The following is a 21,306-nucleotide window of genomic DNA, read 5'->3' on the forward strand; positions in this document are numbered from 1 at the left end:
GTCGCCGGCATCCTCAGGCCCGCCGTCCTCGTCACCGGACTCCTGCCATCGCCACCCCCTCAAAGTGAACCCCACCTTCCCATGGTCCCAATCGAGCGCCGCTCTTGCGCTTGAGCGTCCCTTGCTCTCTGCCCCTGCTCCATGGTCGCCACCGGCCCCGACGCATTGAAGAGCAAAAGGAGAGGAGAAGGAATGGAGCAGCAGCAACACGCTGTCCAATTTTCAATTTTTTGAAATTTCTGATTTTTTTTACAGATATGAACAGTGCATATAGAGGGTGTTTGATGAAATGCTAGATGGCTTTGGGCATTTTTAGAATTTATGATTTTTTTGTGGTGAGGTACTGATGCAAGACAAAGGTGATGGCAAGCTTTTAGAATTTTTGGATTGGTTTAGAATAAGTTTTCAGCAAGGAATTTGAATCTGGTTCAAATTTCATTTGAATGAAATTGGAATTTTTTTTAACTATGCAGCAGACATAATTGCACATTTCATTGTTAGAGAGTAGTATGGGGAGGTGCCATTAGTGAAAACTACATGTCCACAGTTAAAGGAAAAAGTTGCACATCAACTATCAGAAAGTTGTACATCGACAGCTAAACAGTTGCACCAAACGAAGACTAATTTGCACACTAAAAAGTTCATCCAAACATACCCATGCGATCTAGTTTCGAAAAGCACGCCACGATGATAAAATGGTGAAAGCGGATCTGAATTCCGACGCGCGATTCAAAAGTTATGATTTTTTAAAATTTTGAAAACTCAAATTAAATGCATTCACATTTGTTTGTATGAATACTTTTGTAATACTTTTTTATTACATGGCACGTTTTCTAATATATGGATACTTTTGTAATACTTCAGGCTGCAACCGCTGCAGGCCTCCTGACCACGGTGCCGGGGATGGGCGCGCGCATGCGCACCAGCCTCTACGTCGACAACGCCGTCATCTTCATCAACCCAATCAAGCAAGAACTAGACGAGCTGCTGCTCATCCTGCACCTCTTCGGCGAAGCTACAGGACTGCGAGTGAATTTAGAAAAATCTTCAGTCATCCCGATTGCTTGTGAAAGCATAGACCTCAGCGCGATTCTGCTTAGCTTCAGGGGGGTCATCGCAGCGCTGCCCACTACATACCTAGGGCTGCCGATCACAGTGGGAAAAATTAGGTTAGTACACCTTTAGTTCATCCTTGACAGGATACGAGCGCGGTTGGCCAGTTGGAAAGGTCGGCTCATGCACATCACTGGCAGAAGAGTGCTGGTGCGGTGCGTCCTCTCGGCCATGCGCACCTTCGCCATCACGGCCCTTCGAGCACCGAAACAATTCTTCAAGGACGTCGACAAAGCAAGACGGCGCTTCCTATGAGCGGTTGTAGCCTGAAATATTTTTTATATAAATTAAAGGGGCAAATTATTACCTTTTTAAATTAGGTTCAAAAAAATTTTTTTTAGGCCGGCCGCTACCTAGACTCGTCCTATTATTCGTGGCCGCGGTCGCGAGGGAGAACCTGCGAGCGAGCTCGCGATGCATGAGGTGGCGTGACCTCGCACGTGTTTCTTTTCTCTCTCTCCCCGTGATGTTGCCATCTCTGGCCTGTCCAAGAGTTGACGTGCTGACAGACCAGGTATGTAGCTGTATATTTTTTATGAGGGAAGGGTACATATGTGTTTTTTTTCTTCTTTGAGATTTTTTTATGGGTGGTTACGTAGGTGTTTTTTAGGTGTTGGTCAGATGCGCACAAGCTTCGGTTCTGGGTCTTTGCCTACACGGTCTGATATTATAATTAGACCCCAATATCCAGCTGAGAAATCAAACGTTTTTTCATGAGAAATTACTTTTGTCGAGGTGGCAAATTCTGGCAATTTTGCCATGCCCGCGAACTAAAATTTTCATGCTCACGCAAACATAAATTGTCATGAAGAATATTCAATTTGCCATGCTTAAAAAAATATGATCTCAGATTTATACCATTTTCCTTATAATTTAGCTTTCTAGGCAGGAAGTTAACTTAAAAAATTACAAATTTATAGGCCGAGTACGTTAAATACTTTCTAAATGTTCAGGAATTTAGCAAGGTTACTTGTGAGCAAATACAAACCTCGTTTGGGAAAAACGAACAGGTTACTCGTGACTTCGCGAGCTGACCATGAGAGGGAGGCGTCCATCCAGAAAGTGAGAGTAAGGGCGCGCGACGCGGTTGGCGGCGCTCCGGCGCCGGTGGCTCCTCTCGACCTAAAGCGGGATCAGAGATGCAGGATTTCAGGTATCAAAGATATGGATTCTGGTGCTCGGGGGATGTGTTGGTCAGGAAGGATCTCGAGCAAGGAGTCGGCCCAGAAGGAACCGGATCCGATCCGTATGGCATGGAGATGGTGGGAAATGAGATCATTCTCGACCGGTTCGAGGTGTGATTGAAGGAACGCGGCGACGGGGATCTGATTGAGATGTAGAATAGATGAGTGGAAATGTCAGAGTATGTGATGTCAACAGGGATCACAATAGAGGAGAGGGCTTGTCTCCTGGATGAACTACTCCAACCTGGAGATGAGGGTCTTAATTCCCACACCTTCAGATCTCGTACGTCACTCACTCAGGCAGTAAAGACATCCCAATCCATGAGCACAAACAACACACCATTACATTTGCTCAATCTTAGTTTCAGGGCACACATGTACACACCATTATATATGCCCAATCTTAGTTACAGGGCACACATGTACACACCATTACATGTGCTCAGTCTTAGTTACAGGACACACATGTAGAATAAGTAGCAGGGACACACACTCACTCAATCCACATACATATAGATACACAATATATCTGCCCATGCATGCGCGGTGGACAGTAACACACAATGGCAAACCAATGAGCACGTACAAACCACACCATGGGATGGGAGCCGATTATAATGAATGGATTATAGGAACGGCAGCTCCGGCATCAATCCTCTTGCTTCCTGAATAATGAGAATCTTGGTGGATCTTTCTTTTCTGGTATGTTTCCCGCTTCCTGGTATTGGTATTCCGGTTTGTTGTGTGTAAACTTGGGTTTGTTCTTGTGTTTCTTCAATGCTTCTTCCACCTCCCCGGGGACAAAATCACCATTGAGCTCGAGCTCCTTCAGGTTTGGAAGGATGTCAATGCAAGAGATGGAGAGAGTACCCACCGTGTCCTTTGTGAAGGACCAGATGATTTTCTCGAGCTTAGGAGCTGATCCGTCGGTAATGATAATCTTGGGGGTGACAGAGAAGTCGAGTGTAAGAAGGTTGAGCTTTGGGAAGTCACCTTTGTATAAGATAAGCTGGCTTTGTACACAAAATATGTCCTTGAGTACTAGGTTGCGCATGTTAGGCATCTTGGCGAGAATCTCTACCTCATATTGACTCACAGAGGTATGACAAAGAGTCACCTTGGATATGTTTTTGGCCTTGTCAAACAATAATAACTTATTGCAGTTCTTCAACTCGACCTCCTTCACTTCCAGAAGGTCTTCAACTCCAGAAATTGACAATCCTTCAGTGGAGCACAGAACGATTTTCTCCAGTTTATGTGCTCCACCTCCAAAGTTGAGGACAGTTATGTTGGAACCCTCAATAAGAAAGCACTTGAGATTTTCGAATTCATCCTCGATGAAGTTGAGGTTGCTATCAATGTATGCGTTGTCTCGGAGCCTGAGACATATTAATTTGGGCAGCTTGGCAAGGACATTCAGATCAGCCTGACTCAGCCGGGTACCAGATAGAGTTACCTTACCAAGTTGTAGTTGGCCATTATCTCTGGTCGACAACCGAATAAGTTGCACCGTTTGTGTGGTTCCGGTAATGCTTAGGCTCTCAAGAAGCTTGGGAGTGTTTTTATAGTGTTCAAGAACATAGGGTGTGAAATCTTTGCTGCCCTCTGTACTGGAAAGAGTAATTGACAGAGACTTGAGGCACTCATGCAGATCACTGATAGCTCGAAGAAAATTTCTGAGGTGTGGCTCCTTGTTTTCAATAACCACACCAAGCTTCCTCAGCTGCCACAACTTTCCAATATCTTTCAAATCTTGTCTGGTCCGTCCCTTGACATTGGACAATACCTCCATGTTTATCATTTTTTCGACCTTATCAGGAATCACAACACTAGATAGTTCAGTACTACTTGCCCCTGAACTCAAAACAATGAGACCAGCCAACAAACGCTTCAACTTCAGGAGTAAGACATTTACTGTTGCATATGGAGGCACATTGGTCTCTCTGATATCCAATACTTCCAGCTCACGGAGGTTGTTGATTTCAGTGGGTAGCTGGGTAACATCTGTTCTCCTTACTCCTTAAGCTCAGATACTTGAGCAGTAACATCTTGCTACATATGTCCATGAGGTAGCTTTGGTTCTTCCCTGCAAAGCATTGGCAACCTTCAAGATCTAGCACCTTGATCAGGGATACTCAAGATGATTCTTCATAGAGCTTTTCAAAGAATCTGTCTATTTTATCTGAACCACGGAGTCGAAGGTCATTGAAAATGGAGAAGCGGAGAGCCAAGTGATGTGACAGGCGTGTTTCCACAATGCGCCGTTTTCTTGCGATCCTGGTAATGAATGCATGAACTAGATCGCCAATCACACAGCTCTTTATCTTTCCTGTAGCACCAATATCAGCTGGATAAATAAGCCACCGATTGACGAGCACATCAAAACATTGATTGGCATGACGCACAGAACTGGCCCAGTCTTCCTTGGTAATCAGCCCTTCTACAACCCAACGTCCTATTAAGGTTGACCGCCTGATGGGTTGTCGCCGAGGGAAAATAGCTAGGTACAGCAAGCAGGACTTGTATTCATTAGGTAGATCACTATAACAGAACTTGAACATCTTTTTAGCAACGTTGTCCAATGAGTTGTCTGGAAGCTGCTGCAGAGTGCTGTCCAATTTGCTTAGCTCTTCCTTGCTCCTCTTGGGGTTGGCGTTCAAAGCATGAACGAAGATCTTCATGCAGAATTCATATTTCTTACACTTCTCCAAGATGTCAAGAAGAATCTGGGTGCTATCTTGTTTCATATGTTGATTTGTAAGCTCGAGTGCAATATCACGGTAGAGGCAAATAACAGAATAATCTATAGGCTCCTGAGGCGGGCAACAGTATTCTTTGGCTTCATCTCTGTTTTCTTTGAAGGTCAACATCAGTGCACCGGCTATGCAACCAACCATGCTGAAAGCATTTTTTGTCTCCTCCCGTCCGAATACCCAGTCATTATCTAGTTTGAGTATAACCAGGATCTGATGGTGTCTCTCCAAAAAGTTACTGAATCTATCCATGATCCCTTTGATAACCAAAAGCTGCTGTTCAATCTTCCAATGGATTTCTTCGATCTTCTGTATGGTTTCTTCAATAAGAAAATCCGGGATACAATCCTGGCTTTGTTTACCATCAGATATATCTAGTTTGCTGATGGAGTTGTCTTCCTGCACCTCCTGCATTATTTTGCGGATTATTTCTTTGAATGGCTCCTCAACCAATATACTAGTGCCTGTTGGGGTGGCTTGCTTTGAGTCTTGCTCCCGGTTCACCGGCCGAGGGAACACCTCCAGTAGAATGTCTGCATAATGGCCTTCCTCGAGACGAATTTGCTTTGGGGATGCTTGTTCTTCCATGTCCTCTTCAGGCTTCAGTTTTTCCTCTTCTTCCATATGCTCTTTAGGCCTTAGTTTGTCATCTTCTTCCATGTGCTCTTTAGGCCTCGATTTTTCATCTGCATCTTTTTCCATATGACCTTTAAGCTTCTTGGCTGTTTCCTTGATGATATCATCGTGTGTATGTGTGGCCTTCTTCCTCTCTGAACGTGTGGGTTCCTTCTTTTCTGAACGTGTGGCTTTCTTATTTTCTTGGCTTTGCTTGGTAGCAGGCGCACCATTAGCTTCCATGGGATTGAGCTGCCACAAGGCTTGGAGGAGTACGCCTAAGGGTTCATCTTTAACAGACTCCAGCAGGCCCAGCTGGTATTCATTCATTTGGTTGAGCTGCAGCTGCCCTTCTTTCATTTGTTCAATAGTTTTCTTGATTTTTGAAATCTTGTCGGAATTATTCATTCCTTCAATTTTTTCAGTAATTTCAATAAGCAACTTCTGTTTTCCTGATCTAATGGCACTTTTTATTTCGTAAGTATCCAGTTTTTCCTCTCCCATGACTTGACCTTTCTGTAGTTGGTGTTGGAGTTCGACAGACTGTAGCTCCCGCAGGATGTAGTAGACAATGTCCTCGGCTTCTAGAAAATCAGAATAAAAGTGCACTGCGGGTATGTCGATCAAGGCGACACTGCGGGTGCCATGATGTTCTTCCCATAAAGCCGATGCTTCAGCTGCAATAGCACTGGTTTCTTGCTCATCCGGTGCCACAATTGCGATGGATGGTATTGGTTTCACCGCAGTAGTGTTGCGTTGTGCAACATTGTTTATCCATTTAGCTAGGTTCAGCCTAACATTGTCCTCTGGCCTACGGGGCTCGAAAAATGCCCCTCGTAAAACAGAATGATCGGTTGCTGCCATTGCCACCACGAGTTGTTCGCGACCGTCTTCTTCTTCATCTCCGGAAGCAGCAGACCATGTGGCCACATGCCCCAATGATGATGATGTCGCTGCTGGCGTGAGCCCAGCCCCTCCAGGTGGCTGCTCTGCGCCCGCCCCTTTAGATGGGACTTCAACGCCGTACCTGTACCATGAAGGAAATAATTTAATCTCCGCCATTGTTCAGATAAATAAATGTTGTGTTTGTTCTCTTAGTAAGATATAAATGTATATCTTGCATACAACCTAATCTCGTTGGAAAGCATTGCTACAAGCTCCCACCGTAATTATCTCTGTATCATCTAGTTTTAAAGAAAAGTTCGACCATAACTAGAGAGACCCTTGTTGCGTTTATCTTGTAAAAAACTGGCAAAATGGCATGGTGGTTTATTTTGTTGAGAGTCTGGACGAGGTAGTAGGTACAACTTTAAACCATTTACGTTCAGATTTTATATGAAAAAATTAACCAAAATAAAGGCCAGCTCTGCCAAACTCCCGCATCCAGTACCCGTCTGGCACTGCATTAGGAGGCCACCCGTCGGACCATGTAGTCCTCTGTAACATGCACATCATATTAGCTCTCTCTTTTTCACGTGAAATATCCATTTGTCTGCTAGATCAATTTTGTTTAATTCTGTAGATATAGGGTGAGTTTGATATATTTGATGACAAGTTGCGCTGGGAGCCTGGGACAACAACGGACTGGAGCCATGGATTAATTAGTCCTATCATAATTTTTTTTGTTAATTTTGAAGTGTTGGTCCGTTACATACAAACAACATGTAAGTGTGCATTGCTTGGACATTTTCATGTGACTTCTATTTATCTGCTTTTTAGATGGAACGTCGGTCTCGCATTTGTAATTTAATAAAGCCACAAACGTGTACAAGGTGCTCGTAAAACAGCTTAGAAGCAACAAAACAACAAGCACACAACAATCCCTCAAAAAGAAAACAAGCACACACAACAAAATGAAAAAAGGAAAATTAATATTGATGCACCACTGCTCGGGCGGAAGCATGATCTAGAGGTCCAGACACAACCAACAGAATGAAACGTGCCGATATCTACTCCAGGGGAGGTGAGCCGCCGCCATCGCTCACGGGAGACACTCCCCACCCTCTGTGTCAGCTCGTCCGCGACCCAGGGTTAATACTAGCCTCCACCGCCCCCTCCTCCTCTACCACCTCCCTTGTCGCCGCCTGAGGGTGTGGAGGGGAGAAGCCCGGTCTCGCCAACAACATCGTGGATCTGTTCATCTCCTAGCACGGAGGCCTTCGCGTAGGCCGAAGCGGACATTCTAGGACACGACGGTTAGTGGCGGGCATGGCGGCACGTTGATGCAGAGGCGTGGCGGCCGGTGGCGGCGACGCGACAAGCAGCGCGATGGTGGCGCACGTGAGATAGACAGGGAAATCATTAGTAACTGACTTCGCCGATGACGCTTGGATCTGAAAAGTGCGTGGTGTGGATTGCGGGCGACCTCGGCTATGGGTGGCAGCCCCCTGCCATGGCAGTCTGCTGGTGGTGATGGTGGCACAATAGTGCTGGTGACCCCTTCCTCCCCTTCTAGGGTGATTGGTGCGTTGACCGATGGTGGCGTCTATTTGGTATTGTCGGGCTCTCAACACGGGGTGCGTCAACATCCAGTCCATGGTTACACGGGTGATCCGGGGAGGGAGGCAAGAAGCCTTGGGCCTAGCCGTCGGCGAAATCTAGAGGATCCAGATGGGGGTCGTGGTGGTGACGCTAGTCCCCGGTGGTGTGGTGTGGTGCAGTGGCCGCGGCATGGTTGACTTCCCACCAATGCGTTTGGTTTGGGTTGCAGCACCTTTTTGCCTTCACCGGTCGGCGGACTCTGTGTGCAGTGGTCACGGCAGTGCGGTAGTTTACCCTTGTTGGCCAGGCGAATGCCTTGGTGGTGGCAGCCGCGGGCGGAGCTAACGGGTCAGGTTCAGGCGGTTGCCATGGTCAAGTGGGGGGCGTGGTGGCCTATGCTTGGCTTTTGGTGAGTTGATGTGACATGTGTCCACGTGGCTGTTCGCACCACATTCCGGAGGCAGAGCGTTCTTGCTACAGTCAATCCTTGTTTGGCTTTGGCCAGGCGAACGGCGGCGGCGTCCGTGGGCGTCATCGCCTTCTTGAATGCAGCATCGCGGCTACTCCTTGTCCTTCGGGTGAAGACCTAGATCCTTTGGATCCGACCGTGGCAACACTATGGTCCCGTACCCTTTTTGTAGGAACTTCCTTGGAGTCCCTAGTGTGTCGGGCGCAGCTCCATTTCTTTGTGATGTTCAGTCATGGTGGAGGACCCCAATGACTTTCTTGCTCATTTCTTGACGTTGCTTGGAGTAGTTTGGGGCGGCGTAGCCATTCTTTTACACCGTTGTATCTTGCCTTGGGTGCGTGTCATGTGGTGTCGACTTGTATGTGTTGGGTTCTATGGTCACTTCTCTATCTATAAAGCAGGGCGTGTGTCTTACTTCGGAGGTGAGCCGATGGCAGATTAAGTTTGTTTTGAATCTGTAGAGGCCCCTTGCCTTGGCTCGAAGGATGCCTTGCTGTCTAAAGAGAGAATTGCTCACTCAAAATCTTTGTTGGGTTCCAACCCCGGGCCACCAGGGAGATTCTTGGCACGGCCACACTCCTATGTGGAGCTCGCCTTGAGAAAAGCCTTGTAATAACTCATGGTTACATCCACAAAAAGAAGCAGATGATGACAAGGATGTTTGAGAAGAATATCCAGGTAGTTGGGCTGCCCCACCCGTTGCTGGGAGCAAATGCAAGTCTGTAGTGATCAGTATCGTCCTTTTGCCAGCCCACCATAGATCTGCAGCTAGGGAGGGGAACCCTGCCCAAACAAAGGCACCGACGAGAAAACCCACACGAACCGGGCAGAGAATGGCCATAGTGCATTGCGGTTGGAACCAAAACCTACTGAGACACGACACCAAGCTAATAGCTCAGACGACGCCGCCACTGAATGCCCAAGAAGCACACCACATGGCGTTTGCAGACCCTCACGCCCAAAAGGGTACCTCCAAGAAGGTGATGATGCAGGTCGCGTTGGTGCTGCTAATCCCAGGAAGTATTAGGGTTTTTACCTGGGGAATTAGGAGGGGAGGGGAGGTACCTCGACGACTCTTCCAACAAGGTGATGACGCACTCTGGTGTTGACACTCAAGATGGCAATGGGGAGGAAACCCACCGGGTTTTACCTGCCTTAACCCATCCCATGAGAAAATTGTAAACCCGTTCCCGTCACCGTGCGCGGGGCTATTTTTTTCCCGTCCCATAAACCCATCTGGTTTTCTAAACCCACGGCGAAATCGTCATATTTAAGCAAACATTGTAGCGACAGAGAATAGCATTTCAGCAGCAAAAGGAGCATATTTCAGCAGCATAACTTGGGCAAATGTCAGCACAATAAAATATTACATGGTTCAGGAGCTACAAGGGGCAGATGTCAGTAACATAACCTGAGCAAAAAGAGCAATAACAACAGCTACAAGGAGCTTTTTGTTGGAAATATGCCCTAGAGGCAATAATAAAAGTATTATTATTATATTTCTTTGTTCATGATAATTGTCTTTATTCATGCTATAACTGTATTATCCGGAAATCGTAATACACGTGTGAATACATAGATCATAATATGTCCCTAGTAAGCCTCTAGTTGACTAGCTCGTTGATCAACAGATAGTCATGGTTTCCTGGCTATGGACATTGGATGTCATTGATAACGGGATCACATCATTAGGAGAATGGTGTGATGGACAAGACCCAATCCTAAGCATAGCACAAGATCGTGTAGTTCGTTTGCTAGAGCTTTTCCAATGTCAAGTATCTTTTCCTTTGACCATGAGATCGTGTAACTCCCGGATACCGTAGGAGTGCTTTGGGTGTACCAAACGTCACAACGTAACTGGGTGACTATAAAGGTGCACTAATGGTATCTCCGAAAGTGTCTGTTGGGTTGACACGGATCGAGACTGGGATTTGTCACTCCGTATGACGAAGAGGTATCTCTGGGCCCACTCGGTAATGCATCATCATAATGAGCTCGAAGTGACCAAGTGATTGATCACGGGATCATGCATTACGGTACGAGTAAAGTGACTTGCCGGTAACGAGACTGAACGAGGTATTGGGATACCGACGATCGAGTCTCGGGCAAGTAACGTACCGATTGACAAAGGGAATTGTATACAGGGTTGTTTAATCCTCGACATCGTGGTTCATCCGATGAAATCATCGAGGAGCATGTGGGAGCCAACATGGGTATCCAGATCCTGATGTTGGTTATTGCCCGAGAGTCGTCTCGGTCATGTCTACGTGTCTCCCGAACCCGTAGGGTCTACACACTTAAGGTTCGGTGACGCTAGGGTTGTATGAATATGAGTGTTCAGCATACCGAATGTTGTTCGGAGTCCCGGATGAGATCCCGGACGTCACGAGGAGTTTCGGAATGGTCCAGAGGTAAAGAATTATATATAGGAAGTGGTATTTCGGCCATCGGGAAAGTTTCGGGGTCACCCAGTAATGTACCGGGACCACCGGAAGGGTCCCGGGGGTCCACCGGGTGGGGCCACCCATCCCAGAGGGCCCCATGGGCTGAAGTAGGAGGGGAACCAGCCCATAGTGGGCTGGTGCAACCCCCTAGGCCCACCCCCTGCGCCTAGGGTTGAAACCCTAGGGTGGGGGGTGGGGGCGCACCACATGTCTTGGGGGGCACTCCACCCCCCTGGCCGCCGCCCCCTTGGGAGATTGGATCTCCCAAGGCCGCCCCCCCTGGGGGCCTATATAAAGGAGGGCAAAGGGAGGGCAGCTACACCCTGTGCTTTGGCGCCTCCCTTCCCTTGCTACACCTCGTCCTCCTCCCGCAGCAGCTTGGCAAAGCCCTGTCGGAGTTCTGCTGCATCCACCACCACGCCGTCGTGCTGCTGGATCATCATCAACCTCTCCTCCCCCCTTGCTGGATCAAGAAGGAGGAGACGTCTCCCATCCCGTACGTGTGTTGAACGCGGAGGTGCTGTCCGTTCAGCACTTGGTCATCGGTGATCTGAATCACGGCGAGTACGACTCCATCATCACCATCCCCTTGAACGCTTCCGCACGCGATCTACAAGTGGTATGTAGATGCAAACTCACTCCCTTGACTTGTTGCTTAGATGAACTCATAGATGGATCTTGGTGAAACCGTAGGAATTTTTTTAATTTTCTGCAACGTTCCCCAACAGTGGTTTCAGAGCTAGGTCTATGCGTAGTTCTCTATTGCACGAGTAGAACACAATTTTGTTGTGGGCGTAGATCTTGTCAACTTGCTTGCCGCTACTAGTCTTATCTTGCTTCAACGGTATTGTGGGATGAAGCGGCCCGGATCAACCTTACACGTATGCTTATGTGAGACCGGTTCCACCGACTAACATGCACTAGTTGCATAAGGTGGCTGGCGGGTGTCTGTCTCTCCTACTTTAGTTGGAGCGGATTCGATGAAAAGGGTCCTTATGAAGGGTAAATAGAAGTTGACAAATCACGTTGTGACTTTCACGTAGGTAAGAAAACGTTCTTGCTAGAACCCTAATTCAGCCACGTAAAACTTGCAACAACAATTAGAGGACGTCTAACTTGTTTTTGCAGCAAGTGCTTTGTGATATGATATGGCCAAAGTTGTGATGAATGATGAATGATCTATATGTGATGTATGAGTTGTTCATGCTATTGTAATAGGAATCACGACTTGCATGTCGATGAGTATGACAACCGGCAGGAGCCATAGGAGTTGTCTTTATTTTTGTAATGACCTGCGTGTCATTGAAGAACGCCATGTAAATTACTTTACTTTATTGCTAAATGCGTTAGCCATAGTAGTAGAAGTAATAGTTGGCGAGCAACTTCATGGAGACACGATGATGGAGATCATGATGATGGAGATCATGGTGTCAAGCCGGTGACAAGATGATCATGGAGCCCCAAGATGGAGATCAAAGGAGCTATGTGATATTGGCCATATCATGTCACTATTATTATTTGATTGCATGTGATGTTATCATGTTTAGCATCTTGTTTACTTAGAACGACGGTAGTAAATAAGATGATCCCTTACAACAATTTCAAGAAGTGTTCTCCCCTAACTGTGCACCGTTGCTAAAGTTCGTCGTTTCGAAGCACCACGTGATGATCGGGTGTGATAGATCCTTACGTTCACATACAACGGGTGTAAGACAGTTTTACACATGCAAAACACTTAGGGTTAACTTGACGAGTCTAGCATGTACAGACATGGCCTCGGAACACAGAGACCGAAAGGTCGAACACGAGTCGTATGGAAGATACGATCAACATGAAGATGTTCACCGACGATGACTAGTCCGTCTCACGTGATGATCTGACACGGCCTAGTCGACTCGGATCGTGTAACACTTAGATGACTAGAGGGATGTCTAATATGAGTGGGAATTCATTCATAATTTGATTAGATGAACTTAATTATCATGAACTTAGTCTAAAATCTTTACAATATGTCTTGTAGATCAGATGGCCAACGTTGTCTTCAATTTCAACGCGTTCCTAGAGAAAACCAAGCTAAAAGACGATGGCAGCAACTATACGGACTGGGTCCGGAACCTGAGGATCATCCTCATAGCTGCCAAGAAAAATTATGTCCTACAAGCACCGCTAGGTGATCCACCCGTCCCACAGAACCAAGACGTTATGAACGCTTGGCAGACACATGTTGATGACTACTCCCTCGTTCAGTGCGGCATGCTTTACAGCTTAGAACCGGGGCTCCAAAAGCGTTTTGAGAGACATGGAGCATATGAGATGTTTGAAGAGCTGAAAATGGTTTTTCAAGCTCATGCCCGGATCGAGAGATATGAGGTCTCCGACAAGTTCTTCAGCTGTAAGATGGAGGAAAATAGTTCTGTCAGTGAGCACATACTCACTATGTCTGGGTTACATAACCGCTTGACTCAGCTGGGAGTTAATCTCCCTGATGAGGCGGTCATTGACAGAATCCTTCAGTCGCTCCCACCAAGCTACAAGAGCTTTGTGATGAACTACAATATGCAGGGGATGGAAAAGACCATTCCTGAGGTATTTGCTATGCTGAAATCAGCAGAGGTAGAAATCAAGAAGGAACATCAAGTGTTGATGGTCAATAAAACCACTAAGTTCAAGAAGGGCAAGGGAAAGAAGAACTTCAAGAAAGACGGCAAGGATGTTGCCGCGCCCGGTAAGCAAGTTGCCGGAAAGAAGTCAAAGAATGGACCCAAGCCTGAGACGGAGTGCTTTTATTGCAAAGGGAAGGGTCACTGGAAGCGGAGCTGCCCCAAATACTTAGCGGACAAGAAGGCAGGCAACATCAAAGGTATATTTGATATACATGTAATTGATGTGTACCTTACCAGTACTCGTAGTAACTCCTGGGTATTTGATACCGGTGCCGTTGCTCATATTTGTAACTCACAGCAGGAGCTGCGGAATAAACGGAGACTGGCGAAGGACGAGGTGACGATGCGCGTCGGGAATGGTCCCAAGGTCGATGTGATCGCCGTCGGCACGCTACCTCTACATTTACCTACGGGATTAGTTATAAACCTCAATAATTGTTATTTAGTGCCAAGTTTGAGCATGAACATTGTATCAGGATCTCGTTTAATACGAGATGGCTACTCATTTAAATCCGAGAATAATGATTGTTCTATTTATATGAGAGATATGTTTTATGGTCATGCTCCGATGGTCAATGGTTTATTCTTAATGAATCTCGAACGTAATATTACACATATTCATAGTGTGAATACCAAAAGATGTAAAGTTGATAACGATAGTCCCACATACTTGTGGCACTGCCGCCTTGGTCACATTGGTGTCAAGCGCATGAAGAAGCTCCATGCTGATGGACTTTTAGAGTCTCTAGATTATGAATCGTTTGACACATGCGAGGCATGCCTCATGGGCAAGATGACCAAGACTCCATTCTCCGGAACAATGGAGCGGACGACCAACTTGTTGGAAATCATACATACTGATGTGTGCGGTCCAATGAGCGTTGAGGCTCGCGGAGGATATCGTTATGTTCTCACTCTCACTGATGACTTGAGTAGATATGGGTATGTCTACTTAATGAAACACAAGTCTGAGACCTTTGAAAAGTTCAAGGAATTTCAGAATGAGGTAGAGAATCAACGTGACCGAAAGATAAAGTTCCTACGATCAGATCGTGGGGGAGAATATTTAAGTCACGAATTTGGTACACACTTGGAAATGTGGAATCGTTTCACAACTCACGCCGCCTGGAACACCTCAGCGTAACGGTGTGTCCGAACGTCGTAATCGCACTCTATTGGATATGGTGCGGTCTATGATGTCTCTTACCGATTTACCGCTATCATTTTGGGGATACGCTCTAGAGACAGCTACATTCACTTTAAATAGGGCTCCGTCTAAATCCTTTGAGACGACACCGTATGAATTATGGTTTGGCAAGAAACCTAAGCTGTCGTTTCTAAAAGTTTGGGGATGCGATGCTTATGTCAAGAAACTTCAACCTGAGAAGCTCGAACCCAAGTCGGAAAAATGTGTCTTCATAGGATACCCTAAGGAAACCATTGGGTATACCTTCTACCTAAGATCCGAAGGCAAGATCTTTGTTGCCAAGAACGGACTCTTTCTGGAGAAAGAGTTTCTCTCGAAAGAAGTAAGTGGGAGGAAAGTAGAACTTGATGAAGTATTACCTCTTGAACCGGAAACTGGCGCAACTCAAGAAAATGTTCCTGAGGTGCCTGCACCGACTAGAGAGGAAGTTGATGATAATGATCAAGATACTTCTGATCAAGCTCCTACTGAAATTCGAAGGTCCACAAGGACACGTTCCGCACCAGAGTGGTACGGCAACCCTGTCTTGGAAATCATGTTGTTAGACAACGGTGAACCTTCGAACTATGAAGAAGCGATGGCGGGCCCGGATTCCGACAAATGGCTGGAAGCCATGAAATCCGAGATAGGATCCATGTATGAAAACGAAGTATGGACTTTGACTGACTTGCCCGTTGAGAGGCGAGCCATAGAAAATAAATGGATCTTTAAGAAGAAGACAGACACGGATGGTAATGTGACCATCTATAAAGCTCGGCTTGTCGCTAAGGATTATCGACAAGTTCAAGGGGTTGACTACGATGAGACTTTCTCACCGGTAGCGAAGCTGAAGTCCGTCCGAATCATGTTAGCAATTGCCGCATTCTACGATTATGAAATATGGAAAATAGACGTCAAAACGGCATTCCTTAATGGTTTCCTTAACGAAGAATTGTATATGATGCAGCCGGAAGGTTTTGTCGATCCCAAGAATGCTGACAAGGTGTGCAAGCTCCAACGCTCGATTTATGGGCTGGTGCAAGCATCTCGGAGTTGGAACATTCGCTTTGATGAGATGATCAAAGCGTTTGGGTTTACGCAGACTTATGAAGAAGCCTGCGTTTACAAGAAAGTGAGTGGGAGCTCTGTAGCATTTCTCATATTATATGTAGATGACATACTTTTGATGGGAAATGATATAGAACTCTTGGACAGCATCAAGGCCTACTTGAATAAGAGTTTTTCAATGAAGGACCTTGGAGAAGCTGCTTATATATTAGGCATCAAGATCTATAGAGATAGATCAAGACGCCTCATAGGTCTTTCACAAAGCACATACCTTGATAAGATTTTGAAGAAGTTCAAAATGGATCAGTCCAAGAAAGGGTTCTTGCCTGTTTTGCAAGGTGTGAGATTGAGCTCGGCTCAATGCCCGACCACGGCAAAAGATAAAGAAGAGATGAGTGTCATACCCTATGCTTCAGCCATATGATCTATTATGTATGCCATGCTGTGTACCAGACCTGATGTAAACCTTGCCGTAAGTTTTGTAGGAAGGTACCAAAGTAATCCCGGCAAGGAACACTGGACAGTGGTCAAGAATATCCTGAAGTACCTGAAAAGGACTAAGGAAATGTTTCTCGTTTATGGAGGTGACGAAGAGCTCGTCGTAAAGGGTTACGTCGACGTTAGCTTCGACACAGATCTGGATGACTCAAAGTCACAAACCGGATACGTGTATATTTTGAATGGTGGGGCAGTAAGCTGGTGCAGTTGCAAGCAGAGCGTCGTGGCGGGATCTACATGTGAAGCGGAGTACATGGCAGCCTCGGATGCAGCACATGAAGCAATATGGGTGAAGGAGTTCATCACCGACCTAGGAGTCATACCCAATGCGTCGGGGCCAATCAAACTCTTTTGTGACAACACTGGAGCTATTGCACTTGCCAAGGAGCCCAGGTTTCACAAGAAGACAAGGCACATCAAGCGTCGCTTCAACTCCATTCGTGAAAATGTTCAAGATGGAGACATAGATATTTGTAAAGTACATACGGACCTGAATGTAGCAGATCCGTTGACTAAACCTCTCCCTAGGGCAAAACATGATCAACATCAGAATTCCATGGGTTTTTGATTCATCACAATGTAACTAGATTATTGACTCTAGTGCAAGTGGGAGACTGTTGGAAATATGCCCTAGAGGCAATGATAAAAGTATTATTATTATATTTCTTTGTTCGTGATAATTGTCTTTATTCATGCTATAACTGTATTATCCGAAAATCGTAATACACGTGTGAATACATAGACCACAATATGTCCCTAGTAAGCCTCTAGTTGACTAGCTCGTTGATCAACAGATAGTCATGTTTCCTGGCTATGGGCATTGGTTGTCATTGATAACGGGATCACATCATTAGGAGAATGGTGTGATGGACAAGACCCAATCCTAAGCATAGCACAAGATCGTGTAGTTTGTTTGCTAGAGCTTTTCCAATGTCAAGTATCTTTTCCTTTGACCATGAGATCATGTAACTGCCGGATACCGTAGGAGTGCTTTGGGTGTACCAAACGTCACAACGTAACTGGGTGACTATAAAGGTGCACTACAGGTATCTCCGAAAGTGTCTGTTGGGTTGACACGGATCGAGACTAGGATTTGTCACTCCGTATGACGGAGAGGTATCTTTGGGCCCACTCGGTAATGCATCATCATAATGAGCTCGAAGTGACCAAGTGGTTGATCATGGGATCATGCATTACGGTACGAGTAAAGTGACTTGCCGGTAACGAGACTGAACGAGGTATTGGGATACCGACGATCGAGTCTCGGGCAAGTAACGTACCGATTGACAAAGGGAATTGTATACAGGGTTGTTTAATCCTCGACATCGTGGTTCATCCGATGAAATCATCGAGGAGCATGTGGGAGCCAACATGGGTATCCAGATCCCGCTGTTGGTTATTGCCCGAGAGTCGTCTCGATCATGTCTACGTGTCTCCCGAACCCGTAGGGTCTACACACTTAAGGTTCGGTGACGCTAGGGTTGTATGAATATGAGTATGCAGCATACCGAATGTTGTTCGGAGTCCCGGATGAGATCCCGGGCGTCACGAGGAGTTTCGTAATGGTCCGGAGGTAAATAATTATATATAGGAAGTGGTATTTCGGCCATCGGGAAAGTTTCGGGGTCACCCGGTAATGTACCGGGACCACCGGAAGGGTCCCGGGGGTCCACCGGGTGGGGCCACCCATCCCGGAGGGCCCCATGGGCTGAAGTAGGAGGGGAATCAGCCCATAGTGGGCTGGTGCAACCCCCTAGGCCCACCCCCTGCGCCTAGGGTTGAAACCCTAGGGTGGGGGGGGGGGGGCGCACCACATGTCTTGGGGGGCACTCCACCCCCCTGGCCGCCGCCCCCTTGGGAGATTGGATCTCCCAAGGCCGCCCCCCCTGGGGGCCTATATAAAGGAGGGCAAAGGGAGGGCAGCTACACCCTGTGCTTTGGCGCCTCCCTTCCCTTCCTACACCTCGTCCTCCTCCCGCAGCAGCTTGGCAAAGCCCTGCCGGAGTTCTGCTGTATCCACCACCACGCCGTCGTGCTGCTGGATCATCATCAGCCTCTCCTTCCCCCTTGCTGGATCAAGAAGGAGGATACGTCTCCCGTCCCGTACGTGTGTTGAACGCGGAGGTGCTGTCCGTTCAGCACTTGGTCATCGGTGATCTGAATCACGGCGAGTATGACTCCATCATCACCATCCCCTTGAACGCTTCCGCACGCGATCTACAGTGGTATGTAGATGCAAACTCACTCCCTTGACTCGTTGCTTAGATGAACTCATAGATGGATCTTGGTGAAACCGTAGGAAAATTTATAATTTTCTACAACGTTCCCCAACACTTTTTTCAGCACAATACAATACCCCATTTTAGCAACAAAGATAAGCATATTTCAGTAATAAACATGGGTGTATTTCAGCCATACATGGTTCAACAATGAGGAAGATGGCTATCTATGATCATCACCACTCTCAAGATTGTACTCCTCCAACAATGTGCATATCTTGGCCGGGTATTGTCGGGTTTCGGGTTCCGGGATTACGTTAACAGGTGTAAACCCACGAAAAATGTCGGGTTGTATAATGTGCCCAGCAACAGCCCCGCGGGGATGAAAAGAGGCCCATCCCCATCCCCTAATAGGGAAAAAACACGCGGGGACCTGGGTTTCGGGGGGCCCATTGCCATCTTGAGTTGACACCATCATGGCCAGCAAAGCCATCCAAGGGTTTCCCATTGACTGAGACTGAGCCACCCCTCCAGCATGTTGACTGGTATGTCCTTGACCGATGCTAGATCAACTGTTGGCCAGCGATCACCGCTAAAGACATTCGGAGGGGGCGAAAATAGTGGGGGTGATGGTGTAAAGGGGAATGACCTGTAGATCAGGAACAACCAACCGACGACATAGGCAGCACATTAGGCCATCGATCGACGTTGCCTCACCACCCTAGGCCATCGCCTCAGCCTACAAAGCTCTGCGCAGGCGAGATGACAGGACGCGGGCGGCAGGCGGCGGCGTTAATGCGAGCAGACGTGTGCTGCAAGAGAGGCTACAGCGCAGCAGCCGAGGAGGTAGCAATCGACCGCTGGCAGGCGAGGCGACACATGGCTGCCGGCTGGTGCACGCCATTAATGGTGGTGGGAAAGACGAGGGACGCGGGCGGCATGCATAGGTGTTAATGCAAGCCGCCGCATGCGGCGGCGAGGCAGTTGGACCTGTCAGTGAGGCGGCGGTGGCGACGCAGGTCGCAACGGCATTAACGCCGACAGGACAGGAACCTCCTGCATGTGGCATGATTCACAGGATGTCTCGTGCCGCACGTCTTCCCACACGGAACAAAAAAATTCCGTATCCGTATACATATAAGCCAAGGGCGGGCGGGCGGGCACTTCTTTGAAATGTGCACATCGTGCTCCTCGTTATCAAGGGGTATAGGGCAATCTTAGCCCTCTTTGTATTTCAGGGTGTATTAAAACAGAAGTGTATAAAAAACACTTAAAAATACTTTGTATGCAAACGTGGCCAGTGTTTTGAAAATGAAGGGTAAAATACCATGTAAAAAAATGAAGTGAGAAATAGAGAGCTTATATACTGTACCTCAATCGCCGTTCACCGATGTCACGGGCTCGTTCCCTGAGCGTCCGCAGCTGGGTGGCCGCCCGACGCTGGGCGATCATCTTGTGCACGAACCAGGGAAGCCAAGCGACGTAGCGCCGGAGGCCGCCCCTGGCGAGATGAAGGTCGGGGTTGCCGCGGTAGAGATACAGATCGACGCAGTTGTTGCTGTCCTGGGCGAGCAGCCGGACCTGGTTCATCCAGGTGCGGATCTGCTCGTCGTGCTCGCCACCGGCAGGCGCCTTCTTTGACAAATGTGTCAAGAAGCTCTGCATGCTCTCCATCTCCTCCCGGATGAACTGCACGTCGTGCCCGACGCGGCCCAGCAGCAGCGCCTCATTGCGGATGACGCCCAGTAGCGAGCTCACCGCACCCGACGCGAGCTCCACCATGGCTACCCCCTCCCTCCGCCGGCCGGTGGCTTCGTGCGATCTAGTTATCCTCGCGTCTGTATCGAAGATGCACTGGTTGCACCACAACGGTGCCGGCCGGTGGGTTCGTGTCTAGTTCAAATCGGATTTACTCGGGCTACAGGGCGACTGGTGATGTACTAATTCTGTATGCATCCATGTCTAAAATTTACGCTTCGCCGTCTCTCGCGGCGCCCCTCTCACGGCGCTCCCGTGGGCGCCCCGAGGGGAACCCATCCCGGCCGCCGCCTCTCTCCTCCCTCCTCTGCCCACCTCCCTCGCCGCCGCCCGGTGGCGCCGCCGGGCGAAGCCAGGCCGGCCGGGGCGGCGGCGGGGCCTTCCTTTCCCCTCCGCCCATGGTCACGGCCGGCGCAGATCGGCTTCCCGAGCGGGGGCGCTAGCCTATGGCGGGGGCTAGCGGCGCGGCGACGCTCCGTCGGGTGGCCTGCCTTGGCGGCGACCTGGTGGGCGGCCGCGGCGCGGCGGCTGCGGCGGGTCAGATCGGGCGGTGGCGGGCCGGCACGCCTCCGGCTAGATCCGCGCGGATTTGGTCCCTGGCGGTAGCGGGCGTCGCGGGGTGGCGGCGCAGGTCCTCGTGGGCTCTGCATAGAGGTGGATTGCAGCGGTGGCTGCAACCACGTGGTCGGCCGGTCTGCGCGCAGCGGCGGCGGGACTGCTCCGGCGCCTGCTCGTCGGCGGCTTTCTCGGACGGCGACCCGTGTACGAGAGATGGAGGTCTTCGATCAGATCTGGGTGAAAACCTGCTATTGGCTATTGCCTAGGCCGGCGATGGCGATGCTGTCTGCATCGTTC

The 21,306-nt window shown here is 48.3% G+C and overlaps 1 pseudogene; it reads right to left on the reverse strand.

The window, feature by feature from the left end:
- Window positions 1-2,946: 2,946 nt before the first annotated feature.
- Window positions 2,947-20,475, reverse strand: LOC119332984 (annotated as a pseudogene).
- Between the last annotated feature and the right edge of the window lie 831 nt (window positions 20,476-21,306).

Source organism: Triticum dicoccoides, chromosome 7A, assembly GCF_002162155.2.
Source record: "Triticum dicoccoides isolate Atlit2015 ecotype Zavitan chromosome 7A, WEW_v2.0, whole genome shotgun sequence".
Lineage (NCBI taxonomy): Eukaryota > Viridiplantae > Streptophyta > Magnoliopsida > Poales > Poaceae > Triticum > Triticum dicoccoides.